This window comes from Ambystoma mexicanum, chromosome 1p (genome assembly GCF_040938575.1).
Source record: "Ambystoma mexicanum isolate Mex_15411 chromosome 1p, UKY_AmexF1_1, whole genome shotgun sequence".
Lineage (NCBI taxonomy): Eukaryota > Metazoa > Chordata > Amphibia > Caudata > Ambystomatidae > Ambystoma > Ambystoma mexicanum.
This window is the reverse complement of record NC_090921.1, coordinates 1,230,366,398-1,230,381,863: the sequence shown is the minus strand read 5'-3', so window position 1 is coordinate 1,230,381,863 and position 15,466 is coordinate 1,230,366,398.

Below are 15,466 nucleotides of genomic sequence, written 5' to 3'. Positions count from 1 at the left end.
AAGTATATGGCCGCCTTCATCAGGGTCAATCTACTCTTTGCACAATCACATTGTTATAGGTAGCATCAATGTAGAGATGTCAGAATCATGTGTGCTTAAGCCATGCCAAACACCTATAAGGGAAGGAAACTAGGGAATCAGCGCTTGGTCATGTGCATCCTCCAAATGGGAAAAGTTTACTTGAAATCAATAGCGATTGACGAGGAAGAACTGTATATCAAAGCCAATGCATCAATAGAAGAGTTGAACCCATGTAAAAGTGTGCAGTACGTTTATTGAAATCCCAGTTAGGTATGTCAGTATCAGTATATGTTTCCTTCTGCGTCCTCCCCACCCTCCCACCATTAATTTGATTTCCTCCAGCATTTGCAGAGTTTGATAACACCACCTCTCTTTAAATGCAGCAGAGCCGAGGCTCCAGCTTCCTGGTCACAGCTGATCGCCTTTGGAACAACCTTCCCACCAAACTGCGGGCCGAACCTCATTACTGGCCCTTCAGGAAGCAGCTGGAAACGTGCCTGTTTAAGTGACTTTGTCCTTATACCATTCAACTTCGCTCACCCAGTTCCATCGGGTGCTCTTCATGAACATTGTCATTGTAACGTTTCCCTTCCTCTCCTTTCATCGCAGTTTTTTTCTCCCTGCCCCCTCACCTTCCTTGAGATTAGCGCTGTGATGCCTGTCTGGTTTTGAGCACTTTACAAATGCAAAAATAAATAAATAAATAATTGAGTTGAGTCAACTCCTCATCCTAGAAGTCGCTATGGACTGGGCTAACCCAAACGCTAACTGATGCAAATCCCAAAGTGAGGGAGGATTAGAATCCTGATGCTCGGCATTCACACCAAGGCATGGTATCACATCCCAGGGGTTATTGCAGATCCATTTCCTTAACGATCTAAGCAATGCAAACCTAGGGAGTCCTAAGAGAACCCCAGTTAAAAACGTGCATACACATTGGTGTGTGACTGGTGAATCTTTTTATATTCGGAATGTATCTGGAGCAGACTTGACTAGAGAGTCCCTACAGTAAACCCTTTCCAGGCAATGTGCATGCTACTCCTTGGCAGACCACCACAACATTTAGCAAACAAAGTGCATTCACAGCAGGAGAAAAGAAATTCCTGAACTTACAGAGCAATCTATGTCCACTTGTGTATTGTCCCCGGTGACTGTTCTATTTACTGCCCTCTACAACAAGGTCAGAATGTCCCTCAAACTCACCCAATTGTAAGAAGCTCACTGCTTCCCATCAAATCTGATTTATTATCCAATGCATGTACTTTTATGATCAAAACAGAATTACTCCCCCTGTATATAAATATATGTGTGAAAGTGTGAAGAAGAAAAAAGTGCAAAACCATTTTGGTTGACTGGGGAAGCTGCGAGAGACAAAGGGTCACATTTCCATTGCCACATGATGCCCCCAATGTCCAAACACTACCAGAAATGAATCTAAGATGGCAGAAACGTTACCAGCCGCATATAAAGATGCAGACCAAAAAAGTAAGAAAAATCACCTCAATAGAGCACATGGAGAGCCTCAATTGAATGTCTTTGCAAATCGGTTTGGGAAAACATAACCCCTGGGTAAACCAAAATCATCAAAAACAAATACACAGCCGCACTAGCCAATCCCACGAGCTGGGACAAACACTAAGATCTGTGAAGACCTATAAATTAGACATGGTTGACCCAATTCTGGGGTGAAATTTCGAAGAGATGGGAAAATAGACAGAACACCGTCAGCAAGCCTTTGATCTGCCCGCGGATCCATGGAGAATGGGGAAACAACTACACGGAAGGAGGTAGTGCACATTTTGGCAACGTTACATCATCTGCTTTGGAGAAAATTAACTCACAGAATCATCCCACAAGTAATGAGGGGATAGCCCTAGAGGAGGGTCCTCAATCCAAGCAGTGAAACCAAAAGGGAGTCTACAGGACCAGGACTTCCTAAAGTCTTATCAGAGAAGAGACCACTAGTAGAACGGTGGCCTAATATCCTCTGCCTGAAAGGAGCAGGAATGAGGGAGCTGAATACCCTTTGATTCTTGAAGAGAACTGAAGTGAATGTTGACAAGCCCAAAGTCTGGGAGAGACCAAAGGTGAAGGCTGCGAACCCCATAATCTGGGAGAGACCTAAAGGGAATTCTGAGAAACTCAAATCTTGGAGGGACCTAGAGTGAATGTTGAGAAACCCAAGCTCTGGGAGAGATTTAAAGTGAATGTTGAGAAGCCCATGGTATCGGAGAACCCTACAAGTGAAAAGTGAATGCTACAAGGCAGATATGAAACCTGAAAAGATAAACCTGAGAAACCCAAGCCAGGGTGAGGTCTTAAAATGTAACTAAAAGTAGGGCGACCGAGGAAGGTGCATACTACCAGTAAACCCTGTGTTATACGCCTCTGATATTTATAAAAGCTTCTAACTTTGATCTTCTGAGTTTTCAGTACAGACAAGATGCGTATATTCGTTTTCCAGTTTGTACATGTATGCAATTAACATCTCCTGTGAGTTTCCAGATGTGTATTACTGTACATGTACCAAATGAAAATCTCCCACATGTAGGTATAAAATGTGCATTCCTTCTGCTCTGTAGTATGCGCTTCTTCTACATCTAAAGGCTCACATTAAAGTGAGCTCTTACTTTGATCTGAATTTTCATTATGTCTTAGAGGCATTTAGGAGTTTTACTTTTCAGACATGTATGCAATTCTTAAAATGTGAATATCGCAAAATTGGCTAGCTGGATTTTCTGAAGCGTTTTCAGTGCTCCAATTCAGGGAGATGCATGCCAAAAGCCTTTAAAATCAAAGAAGCCAATTTTGAGATATGTGGGTCGATTTGTTTCCTCCTATGACAAACCCCAATGTACAAAGCTGCCCAACGTTTCGTTTTTTAAATATGAAGCCGTCCATGAAAAAGCAGGTAATTGTTCATGCAGGGGCAGCTGCCTCTGAGTTTTACTGTGGATTTCTTTCAGGGGTTTTCATGGACGGGTTGAAGAGATATTAAGAAACGTTATTTTCCGTCTGTGCCATGTGCTAGCGGGTGTAAAATGGCATAAATTATAATATGGTACACTACGATAAACTGAGATTTTAGACTGATGTTACCCTAGGAAAAAGCCAGAAATTGAAGTTCATAGATTTGGAAAATGAAAAATGTTTTTGAACTTTGGTAGCTTGAGCCAGTAGCTGAGGCAACTAAGTGGCTGAATGAACATGAAACAAGGGCCGTGAAAGTCGAACATGTTACACCTTAAACTCACAGAGTAACACATGCAATACCTTTCTACCTAAAGTAAAAAAAAAAACGTAGACGCTTTACCCTTTCAAGCTTTATCTTTTGCTCCCTGTAGAGAATAATATAGGTGGGCCAACACAACCACATTTCCCATAAACGTGAAGCAGATATCATCTGCCAGTAAGATAGTTCAGCGGGTTGAGTGCTCGCTGCTGCGATCTGAGCGTGATCTGCAGGTCGCAGGTTCGAATCCCAGCAAGGCCACCTCAGCCTTTCATCTTTCTGCTGTTGATAAAGCGCTATATAAATAACACATCATTATCTACGTGTGGCATAATCGTTTCTTTGTGCTTGTATGTGTAGGCTTTCCAGTGATTCGCTTGTAATACGAGCATATTGAACAACCGAAAAAGTGGATGTGTGGCTCCCTCATCGAACTAACACCGGATTATAGACAATGGACACATCCTATCATTCTATAAAGTTTATGAATTCAAAGGGTTGGAACACAAGCCTGCACTGGTCAACCAACCAGAGTCATAAACGTATACGAGAATAAACACAGGTGACCGTGTGCGCTAAATCCTACAGGTATCAGTTCGTTGTATGCATTATACATTTCTCTTTAATAGTCTGCTGCCTTTTCTCTTTAATTGATTGCTGCCAACACGTGTTTCGACCTTTAAGATGTATCTTGAGTTTACTTCTACTGCAAAGGATTTGCAAAGGCACATTTTCTTTCCAGTAGATCACAAAACTTCCAGAGAGCCTTTAAGCCCTCTCTTTCCCCAAATGGAGCCCTTGCGTGTGTGCTGCGAATCATAGCAAGGGCTCCATTTGGAGAAAGAGAGTGCTTAAAGACTCTCTGGAAGTGTTATGATCTACAGGAAAGAACATTATCTCCCGTTAAAGTTATGATTGAAGAGTATTTCATCAATGGGAGGACATGTTAAGGGTGTGCTGTACATTAAGATGGGAACATTAAATATCAGAGCTATTGGCTAAAGGACGTTTTTGGCTGGAATTTAATTGGACTTTTAATACAAGCCTTGGAATGAAGATATGTTGAAACAATTAGATGTGCCTTTGCAGTAGAAGTAAACTCAAGATCAATCTTATGGACATGTGAGATTGTTGCGAGACTATTAATGCATGAAAAGACTCTTGGTGTCCATGAATTAAGAGGAGATTGATGCCTTACAACTGGTGCTTATTTATGCCTGACAATTCGAAGCAACGCCCTGATGAAGACCTGGGATGCAAGGTCAAAACACTGTTGGCAGCAATCAATTAAACAGGAAAGGCAGCAAACAATTGAAGTGAAATGTCTTGTTTATAATTTCAGAACACTGTTCCTATTATGCATACAACTGACTGATACTTGTAGGATATAGCGTGCAGAGTCACCTGTGTTTATTCTTGCTTCTTGAGCAAGACCCTTGAAGAGATTCTGCTACAAGGCAGAGAATACTTCACCTCGCACCTCTCTGGGGAAAAGGTAAATGCAATCTAAGGCAACCTCCAGCAGGGAAGTTTGGAAACAAAGGCAGACACCGCTGTGCTGCGTAATAAAGCGGCAAATTGTGCCATTTACCAGAACTAGAGAGTTCTCCAACCCAGCTGGAGACTAAGATGCCAAATTATTATACTCTGCAGCAGAAAGATCATTAAACTGATGAGGCCCAGCAAGGGCTGCAGAGACTTCGCTCTCCTCCAGGGAAATATGTGAGGGATGAAGTGGGAAAGGGGGAAGGGCATGGGGAGGACTGAAGGGAAGAATTAAAACACCTATTTGGAGGCGGGATGAGACAGGAGGGCGTTCCGTTGCAGGAGGATTCCCTCCACATTCTGCATCCAATTCAGCTGTCTTGGACCACATAACTACGGATGCAAAGTGTGTACACAAGGGAGCTAATTTTGTTTAAAAGCAAAATTGCCCGCAGGGGGCCGAAAAGTGTACAGAGGGGCAGAAGCCTCTTTAGACTTCTATTTGCACTGAACAGTGCAAGAAGAGTAAACACCGGCTGCCATGTACGCATGGCAGGCTGCGTTTGCACAGATTTGCTATGCAAACTGCCTGTTTTTTGCTGGTGCAAAAAGCAGGCGGTTTCCATAGGAAATCATTGGTTTCAATCCAGCATGAAAACCTCATTAAACCATGTATTTTTGGGATGCACACTGCAAACGGGAGGCGGAAACGTAACTTCTGTTTTGTCTCACCCTCCACCTTCAAAAACTACAAATAATTCCTCAGTGCGTGAATGGAGGGATTAAGACTATCATTAGCCTACCCCTTTACCGCCCCCCTCCCCCTGGAGTACAATGTGCTACTATGTCATTTATAAATAAGAAGTTGTGGGGTCCGAGGAGGGATCTCCTCTCCTCTCCAATGGGAACAACTGCCCTAGGGATGAGCAGGCTGGGCAAAAACTGTAACTTCAGAGTGAAAGAGTGGATACTCTCTTGACGAGGAGCACCCAATCTGATGGATATTCACACTAACAGGCTGATTCATGGAATGAATGTGCACTGAAAAAACGGCGCACGCGTGCGAAAATGTGCGATTCGCAGTGAAATAGCGAAAATCGCAGTGCAAGTGCGATTATCGCATAGAAAACAGCACACATCTATTCATGGAAGTCCGTGCACGAGCAAAATGTGGGATGTGCGCTGAAAAAGTGCACGGCGCACGCAGGCGCACAGGTCATCGAACGCCGTGCGATAAGGCCACAGCGAATTCGCACATAGCGCGGCGCACATAACAAAAGTAGGCGGAACACGGGGCGTTACACGTAGAATGGGGAACAACTTGTGAAAATGTGGGCGTCACGGGGGAAGTACAGGAGGCAAGTGCGCGGAACGCCCACACGCTCACCTACAACACGTATTCATGGAATCGAATAGGGAAAAGCAGCGCACGGCCAAAGACACGCACAGGCCCATACATGTCCGCCACACGAAAGCAGGCGGTAGCGTCCCTGCGCAGAAAAAAAATGTGCACCAAATTGTGCGCTAACATAAAGCACCTATATACAGCTCTGATGAATGTCCCATCCTGGGCCCTCTTGGACAAATGACGTGCAAAGGGGTACGCAACAAACAAGGACACCCGTGTGTGAATAATAGCATGTGCATGTATTTCAGGGGTGCGCGAGAAGTTCCACACGCGATTGTCCTGGGCGCGTGTATTTCAGGGGTGCGCGAGAAGTTCCACACGCGATTGTATTTCAGAGGTGTGTGAGAAGTTTCACACGCGATCAGGCCTGGGGGAGCATGTGCGTGTATTTCAGGGGTGCGCTAGAAGTTCTACACACGATTGTGCTGGGTGCGTGGATTTCAGGGGTGCGCTAGAAGTCCTACACGCAATTGGGCTGGTACGTGTATTTCAGGGGTGCGCGAGAAGTTCCACATGCGATTGGCCTGGGCGCGTGTATTTCAGGGGTGCGCGAGAAGTTCCACATGCAATTGGCCTGGGCACGTGTATTTCAGAGGTGCGCGAGAAGTTTCACACACGATTGGCCTGGGCGCGTGTATTTCAGAGGTGCGCGAGAAGTTTCACACGCGATCGGGCCTGGGGGAGCGTGTGAGTGTATTTCAGGGGTGCGCGAGAAGTTCCACACACGATTGGCCTGGGCGTGTGTATTTCAGGGGTGCGCGAGAAGTTCTATATGCGATTGGCCTGTGCGCGTGTATTTCAGGGGTGCGTGAGAAGTTCCACACGCGATTGGCCTGGGCGCGTGTATTTCAGAGGTGCGCGAGAAGTTTCACACGCGATCGGGCCTGGGGGAGCGTGTGCATGTATTTCAGGGGTGCGCGAGAAGTTCTACATGCGATTGTGCTGGGTACGTGTATTTCAGGGGTGCGCGAGAAGTTCCACACGCGATTGGCCTGGGCGCGTGTATTTCAGCGGTGCGTGAGAAGTTTCACATGCGATCGGGCCTGGGGGAGCGTGTGCATGTATTTCAGGGGTGCGCGAGAAGTTCTACACGCGATTGTGCTGGGTGCATGGATTTCAGGGGTGCGCGAGAAGTCCTACACGCGATTGGGCTGGGTACGTGTATTTCAGGGGTGCGCGAGAAGTTCCACACGCGATTGGCCTGGGCGCGTGTATTTCAGGGGTGCGTGAGAAGTTCCACACGCGATTGGCCTGGGCGCGGGTATTTCAGAGGTGCGCGAGAAGTTTCAAACGCGATTGGCCTGGGCGCGGGTATTTCAGGGGTGCGTGAGAAGTTTCAAACGCGATTGGCCTGGGCGCGTGTATTTCAGAGGTGCGCGAGAAGTTTCACACGCGATCGGGCCTGGGGGAGCATGTGCGTGTATTTCAGGGGTGCGCGAGAAGTTCCACATGCAATTGGCCTGGGCGCGTGTATTTCAGGGGTGCGCGAGAAGTTCCACACGTGATTGGCCTGGGCGCGTGTATTTCAGAGGTGCGCAAGAAGTTTCACACGCGATTCGCCTGGGCGCGTGTATTTCAGAGGTGCGCGAGAAGTTTCACACGCGATTGGGCCTGGGGCAGTGTGTGCGTGTATTCCAGAGGTGCGCGAGAAGTTTTACACGCGATCAGGATGGGTGCGTGTATTTCAGGGGTGCGCGAGAAGTTCCACACGCGATTGGCCTGTGTACGCGATTCCATTGGACCAAAGGCCCTGACAGCACAGGCGCATCTGTGTCGTGACACGCGCGGGTGTTTCCCTGTACCCGGGGGAATGTTACAAGACCAAAAACTGCACGTCCGAGTGTCAGCTCGCGTAATTGGAGGATAGGGCCTCAGTGCGTATACGCGGAAGTGACGTTGGACGTTTGGTGCGGTTTAAAAGGTACGTGTAGGACGTCATTTCCTTGTACGTGCTTTTTGTGGAGAGCGAGTGGGTGAAATCTGTACTTCTTGTCGGTTCACACGCGATTTACTTCACAGCGTTTCTAGTTCGTACTCCCTGTTACTTCTGTCAGTATTTTTCTGATTTTCTCTTCGACCTGTTTCCTCAAACAGTGTTGACTTCTCCTTTTGTCCTGTCTCCTCAGACAGTGTACAATTCTCCTTTTGGCGGGGGTGTTGCCAACGCGCACACGCGCGTATTTTTCACGCTCTTTTCCCAGGCAGACGGTGAGTCGCGCACGTATTTACCAACTGTGCTAGCCCCGTGTGTAGCGTACCCCTTCAGAGGTCATTGTAGGCTCTGTGTGACACGCATACGTTCATTTTTGTGTTTCTGGCTGCCACAGCGTAGTGCGGGTTCCTTTTCCCACACAGGTGGTCTACGAGGGGTCGCGTGCACGTCATTTTCTGTTTTAGGGGTGCCTGTGCGTTGCGTGACCTGTCATCTTTCCCCAGGGGTTCCATACAGCCTTGCTAGAGCACTTGGGTACGAATTCCATCTAGTACCCTACCCCTTTGACCCCCAATTGCCCAGGACAATTGTCTACTGCAACCCCCATACGCACAACTCCATCAGTGCCATAGCTGGGAGGCGAGCAAGCGGTAAGGGTGGCAAAGGTGGCCGAGCCTCAAGAGGTGGGCGTGGTGGGCGCGGTAGGGGACGTGGCCAGGATTTGCAGACTACCCCTAGCCCCCCACGTGTGGAAGACCAGTCAGGGACACACATGCCCTCCCTCCCCCCATGGTTGAGGGAAACGTGGCTGACACCATCCCTGCTCAGCCCTTGTTGGACCGGCCCGTTGTGGCACCTGACCTAGCACAGGGTGACTCCCAGGCTGACTTCCAGGTCGCCAAGTCTAGGCCACGGGTGGCGGCGCAAGCCAGTGTCACCAGGCCACGTGGTACAGGGGCAGCCATGTCATCTGCTGGCCCGAGTAGGCGGGGTGGGGAGGCTGCAGGGGCAGCTGCAGCTCCGTCCACCCCAGCTCTGACTCTCCCAGCCAGGACAGTGTTGGTCCCGGTACATCAGACTGAGGTTCCCCCTGCCATCATCACACTTCAGCTAATGCCTGCAGAAAGTCATGTGGTCAGTGTGCCATAGCACACTACTACTACACAGTCCACCGGTGCTCCTGCCTCTAGTGTCCAGAGCAGCGTAGGGCACTCCGGATCCCCACCACCCACAAAAAGGAAGAGGAAGAGTGCTCGTCCAGTACAGGCTGATGACCCCGACACGGCTACACGGTCCGGCACGCCAAGGAAGCCTAGCTTCAATGATGCCGAACTGGATGCACTTGTGCAGTATGTGTCCGAACATGACGCCGTAATGTTGGTCACTTCAGGATGTAAGATCACACCTGCTCGACTTCAGGCACACTGGCAGTCCATCGCGGACAGCATAACTGCCCTTGGGTTTGTGAGGCGCACAGCTGTTGAGTGCTACAAGCGCTGGAACGACCTTAAGCGCAGGGCAAAGAAAAAGCTGGCCTCAAGTCATGCCGCAACTCTGGTGACTGGAGGTGGGTCTCCACAAGAGGACATTGAACTCACTCTACATGAGATGTTGCTGGGACCTACGTCACAGAGGAGCAGATCCAAGGTGTGGGAGAATTGCTAGATTACGAGGCATTGTCCGGTGAGTGCACATGCATGTGTGTGTGATCCATGTGTATGTTGTTTGTGGGAGGGGTTCTGGTTGAGTGCCAGGTCAGGGTGTGTGTGCCTGAGTGTTTTGGGCCACCCATGTGCTTCATGCAATGCATTTGGCGCACCGGGATTTGGGTATTACAGTATCCCTTCTGCCCACAGTAGGCATTTTGCACTACATCGCGCCAGTTGCCCTTGAAGTGGCATCTTGCAACAACATTGTTCCGTATTTAGCTGTGTTCATTCAGGCTGATTGTTGAAATTCACCCGGTTCTACTGCGCATCACTCTGCCCTATTGTCACATATATGACATGCCTATGGTACATGCCATCTGTGTGAGGGCATGTGTCATGTATGTGTATTGGACATGCCACTCTCAGGCCAATGTGTGATGGCACTGCTAGCCAGCATGCAGCTAATGTGTTGCTCTTCCATCTTGGTGTCATCAGTGTCTGACATTTTCCTCCCCTTCCAACTCATGGACAGTGCATGCATGGGAGGGTTATAGTCATGTTGGACATGTGTAAATCAAGTACTGGTACTGTAGCTTGTCTGGCCTAATTGCGTGCCACGGTGCTAATGCCTGTTTCCATTTTTTGTCTTTCATGTTTTTGCAGTGGATGACGCACTTGATGCTGTTGAGGTTGAGGAGATAGTGCAGACCCAGGAGGGATCTGAAGCACAACCAGGCACCAGTGGGGGACGTGGTTTGGTGGTGGGGGAGAACCCTCTCTTGCTGCAGGCCATACTGTCCAAGAGTTTCCCTGGCTGCACCTCCCCACAACTCTTTTCAGGTGTTGATTCGGATGAGACCTATGTGGATTCGCAGGTATGTGTTCATGGAAGGGATACTGTTCTGTAAGACCCACCTGCACCAGGGGTAGAGCCCACTATGGGGATGTCAGTGTTGGTAGGTGCGCCTGTGGTGGTTACGGATGCAGGGCCACACTCCGCAACATCTGATCCTGTTCCTGGGCCAGCAGATCAGAGGGGAAATGCAGTCCTGCAGCCTCAGGCAGTGCCGACACAGCAAGGCGCAGTTCGCCTTGCCCCAGACAGGTGTGGTGCCCGCCAACGCGGTGGCCGTCCGCCACCGGGCAATACCGCATGGGAGCAATCCATATACGGTATGGCCAACCAACAGGCAGCATCATCAGAAATGATTGCTCAAGCCATGGAGAGGGTGGCCACTTCCATTGTCCCCCCAGAAAGGCAGATGGAGCTACTACAGCAGGCAACAGACTCCATTTGCCAATCAGTCAGGGAAGACATGTTGGCGTCCAACAGGGACAGACAGGCGGCCCTGGACAATCTGAGGGAATCAATTTCTCTAGATGCCCAGGGACAGAGGGAAGCCCTGAGGGGAGAGGTCTGGCACCTCAGGCAGACTCTTGTGGACCTTGAGGCTTCCACTGTCACCAGGACGGAACAGCTGCTGGAGCGCGTCACCCGTACGCTCTCAGCAGAGATGCAGGCAACTTGGGCGGAGGCCCGGGCAACTCGGGTGGAGGTCCGGGCAGCACGTCGGGTGTTGCATGGGGATCTCCGCATCATATCGCTCCAGAACGAGGCCTTCCACACCCACATGCTTGCTGCCATGGAGAACCAAACTAGGGCTTTGCGTGGGCTGCCTCCCATAGCACCACCACCTCCTGTGGCAGCAGCAGCAGAGGTTGAGGTGAGCAAATCCAGCAGTGAATCTCCCACGATTTAGTAGCCGTGCAGGCCATGAACCCATGGAGGTGTTTTTTTTCCCCAACATTCACACAGGTGGCTGTTGGTGGGAACCCTGTCCTCGGACCTCCTGGGTGGCCTCCCCCACCCCCCCCCCGGCCCACACATGGCCATTTTTGATTTTTGATTTTTTGTTGCAGTGTATTGCCTTGTGTGGCTCCCGTGGGCATCCACTGTATTCCGGCTGAGCACATGCAGGCTTGTCCTGAGTTTGGGTTAGATGCTTGGGTTCATGAGACACACACCCCTCCTGCTTCCCGTTTCCATGGGCTTGCAAAGGGTGTGCCCAAGTGACAGTGACTTACACAGTGACGTTGGACTCCCACGACATGTGTGAGCAGTCTGTAGTCAATGCTGTGTATACATTCCTAGTGCATATTGTTGTTGTATTGTGCACTGCATGGTGTATTGATGTGTGCTTGTGCATCCATGTCTCCCTCCTAATTTGCAGGTTCATTCCTCATGTCTTCACAAGGCCGTCCACTTTGGAGATGGAGTTCATGTTGTGAGCAGTGGACTTTCAGATATGCGTGGCAACAACACTGTACAGTTGGAGGTGGTGGATGTGCTGGCATTCTCATGTTGTAAGACTACGTATCCTTTACCTTAGTACTGTCATGTTTATGCTATGTAGATTGTATTGTGGTAAGTATTTGGTCATGTGTGTTGTTATTTCTACATTTATGTGGGCATATTGTGTGTGGCCAGTTTCCATTAGGGACACTGTACTTTGTGACACGTGTCATGTTTGGGGGATGACTTTGTTTGCTCTCACATGGCATGTCATGCCATGGTGTGTTGGGTGGCGGTGCTCGGGAGGGGTTGGGTGACATGGCACTGTTGTCATGTTGTATCTTGCAAGGGGGTAATGATTTTAGTAGCGTAGAAGTGTGTCTTTTGAACACAGCATTGGTGGTGTTTGGGTAGGTAGGGAAGCACACAATGGAACACTTCCAGATGTACAATCTCAGGCTGGTATGGTTGTGACAGTTGACTGTCCATTGACACATCATAATTGTCAGTTACAATCATCATTGATTGTCAGCTGGTATGTGCCAGGGCTGTGTGCACTCCACAGGGGTGTGATTTTATGTGAAGTAATTAGCCACGAGCTGCGTACGGGCTGCCTCACCCCGTGCCCTTTCCCCTCCCATGCGCAGCGTGCATGCATGTGGTTGGGGATGTGGGAGCACCACCATGTCCACGGCCAGGCCCCGGCGTGTTGCAACGGTGTGCAGGACACATGCTGCCACTATGATCCTGCACACTACTGGGGGAGCGTATAACAGCTGCCCGCCAGAACGGTCAAGGGAGCGGAAGCGTGACTAGCGCACTCCGAATGTGCGCTCCACGATGCCCCGGGTTGCAATGTGGGCTGTGTTGTATGTTACCTGGGGTGGTGCAGTGGGGTTCCGAATTGGCGTCATCATGTGGGTGCTGAGAGGGTAGGCACTGTCCTCTGGGGAGGTGGTGATGGGTATCATTAGTGGGGTTGTGACATTACTCAGTATCTGACATGCATGCATGCGCAGTGGCATTTACACTCACCGAGCAGCCATGTATCGCCATGCCGCCCAGCTTCTATGTCCCGGTTTAGGGTAGACATTCTGTAGATGAAACTGTCGTGGGTGGAGCCTGGATAGTTGGCGTATACTGAGGTGATGATTCCGTTGGCATCACATACTACCTGGACGTTGATGTAATGCCAGTGCTTGCAGTTTCGATAGATGTGCTCAGTTGCCCTGGGGGGACGTAGAGCCACATGGGTGCAATCAATGGCACCTAGCACTTTGGGGAATTGTGCCACCCCGTAGAAATCCTGGGCGACAGCCTGTCTTTCTGCAGGTGTTCTGGGCAGGTATATGTGCCTGCGGACTGATGGGCGTGCAGTGATGATGGCCAAGACCTGTTGTAGGCAGCGTGGCTGCGTGGCCTGTGACACCCCCCCCACTATGGCACTTGTCCGCTGAAATGATCCAGTGGCCAAGAAGTGCAGTATATTAAGGACCTTCTCCAGGGGGCTGAGTGCTTGGGAGCACAGGGTGGTTGATGTGAGGTCATCCTCCCACTCACTGACCAGGTCGAGTATTATGTGAGGTGGAAACCTGTACCTCCCATACACATGGTCATCAGGCATCCCAAAAAGGCTGGTTCTGGGTGTAAAAATTCTGGCCCTGACTATCCTCCTCCTCCTCCTCCTGCGGTATCCCACGGCCACTGCTGCTAGGAACGGTATATTCATCCTGGCGTCTGAGCTTGTTTGTTGTTTGAGTGCACTTTTATGCTGTGCGGGTCGATGTACGCCTACTTCCTGCTGGCGTACGTGTTTCCGGATTGGCCACGTTCGAATCCATGAATACGTGTTGTAGGCGAGCGTGTAAAACTTCCCGCGCACCCCTGAAATACACGCACCCAGCCCGATCGCGTGTAAAACTTTCCGCGCACCCCTGGAATACACGTACCCAGCCCAATCACATGTGAAACTTCCCGCGCACCCCTGAAATACACGCACACAGCCCAATCGCGTGTAAAACTTCCCGCGCACCCCTGAAATACATGCACCCAGCCCAATCGCGTGTGAAACTTCTCGCGCACCCCTGAAATACCCGCACCCAGCCCAATCGCATGTAAAACTTCTCGCGCACCCCTGAAATACCCGCACCCAGCCCAATCGCGTGTAAAACTTCCCGCGCACCCCTGAAATACAGTACCCAGCCCAATCACGTGTGAAACTTTCCGCGCACCCCTGGAATACACATACCCAGCCCAATCGCGTGTGATACTTCCCGCGCACCCCTGAAATACACGCACACAGCCCAATCGCGTGTGAAACTTCTCGCGCACCCCTGAAATACCCGCACCCAGCCCAATCGCATGTAAAACTTCTTGCGCACCCCTGAAATACCCGCACCCAGCCCAATCACGTGTAAAACTTCCCGCGCACCCCTGAAATACACACACCCAGCCCGATTGCGTGTAAAACTTTCCGCGCACCCCTGGAATACACGTACCCAGCCCAATCGCGTGTGATACTTCCCGCGCACCCCTGAAATACACGCACACAGCCCAATCGCATGTAAAACTTCCCGCGCACCCCTGAAATACACGCACCCAGCCCAATTGCGTGTGAAACTTCTCGCGCACCCCTGAAATACCCGCACCCAGCCCAATCGTGTGTAAAACTTCTCGCGCACCCCAGAAATACCCGCACCCAGCCCAATCGCATGTAAAACTTCCCGCGCACCCCTGAAATACACGTACCCAGCCCAATCACGTGTGAAACTTCTCACGCACCCCTGAAATACACGCACGCGCTCCCCCAGGCCCGATCGTGTGTGAAACTTCTCACGCACCCCTGAAATACCCACACCCAGCCCAATCGTGTGTAAAACTTCCCGCGCACCCCTGAAATACACGTACCCAGCCCAATCGCGTGTGAAACTTCTCACGCACCCCTGAAATACACGTACCCAGCCCAATCGCGTGTGAAACTTGTCACGCACCCCTGAAATACACGCACACACTCCCCCAGGCCCAATTGCGTGTGAAACTTCTCGTGCACCCCTGAAATACACGTACCCAGCCCAATCGCGTGTGAAACTTCTCACGCACCCCTGAAATACACGCACACGCTCCCCCAGACCCGATCGCGTGTGCAACTACTCGCGCACACGTGTTCCCGAAACCCGTAATAGACGTTCCCCGCTTTGCGTGTGCTGTTTGCCAGTTCGGTGATCTGGTCCAGGGTTGGCGCAGCCCTTTGCGATGGTTTTGCGATCTTGATGGCTTTTCCTTGCGCGAAGGAGTTCTTGGGGGCGTAACTGGCACTGCTGCAGGCTCGCTGCGCCACTCTGTGCCACCTTTGCTTTTGGAGGTGAGAATCCATGAATACGCTGTGCGCGGAAATTGATTTTATCGCACGCTGCTGGCGCAGACATTCGCACGGGCACACTGTGCG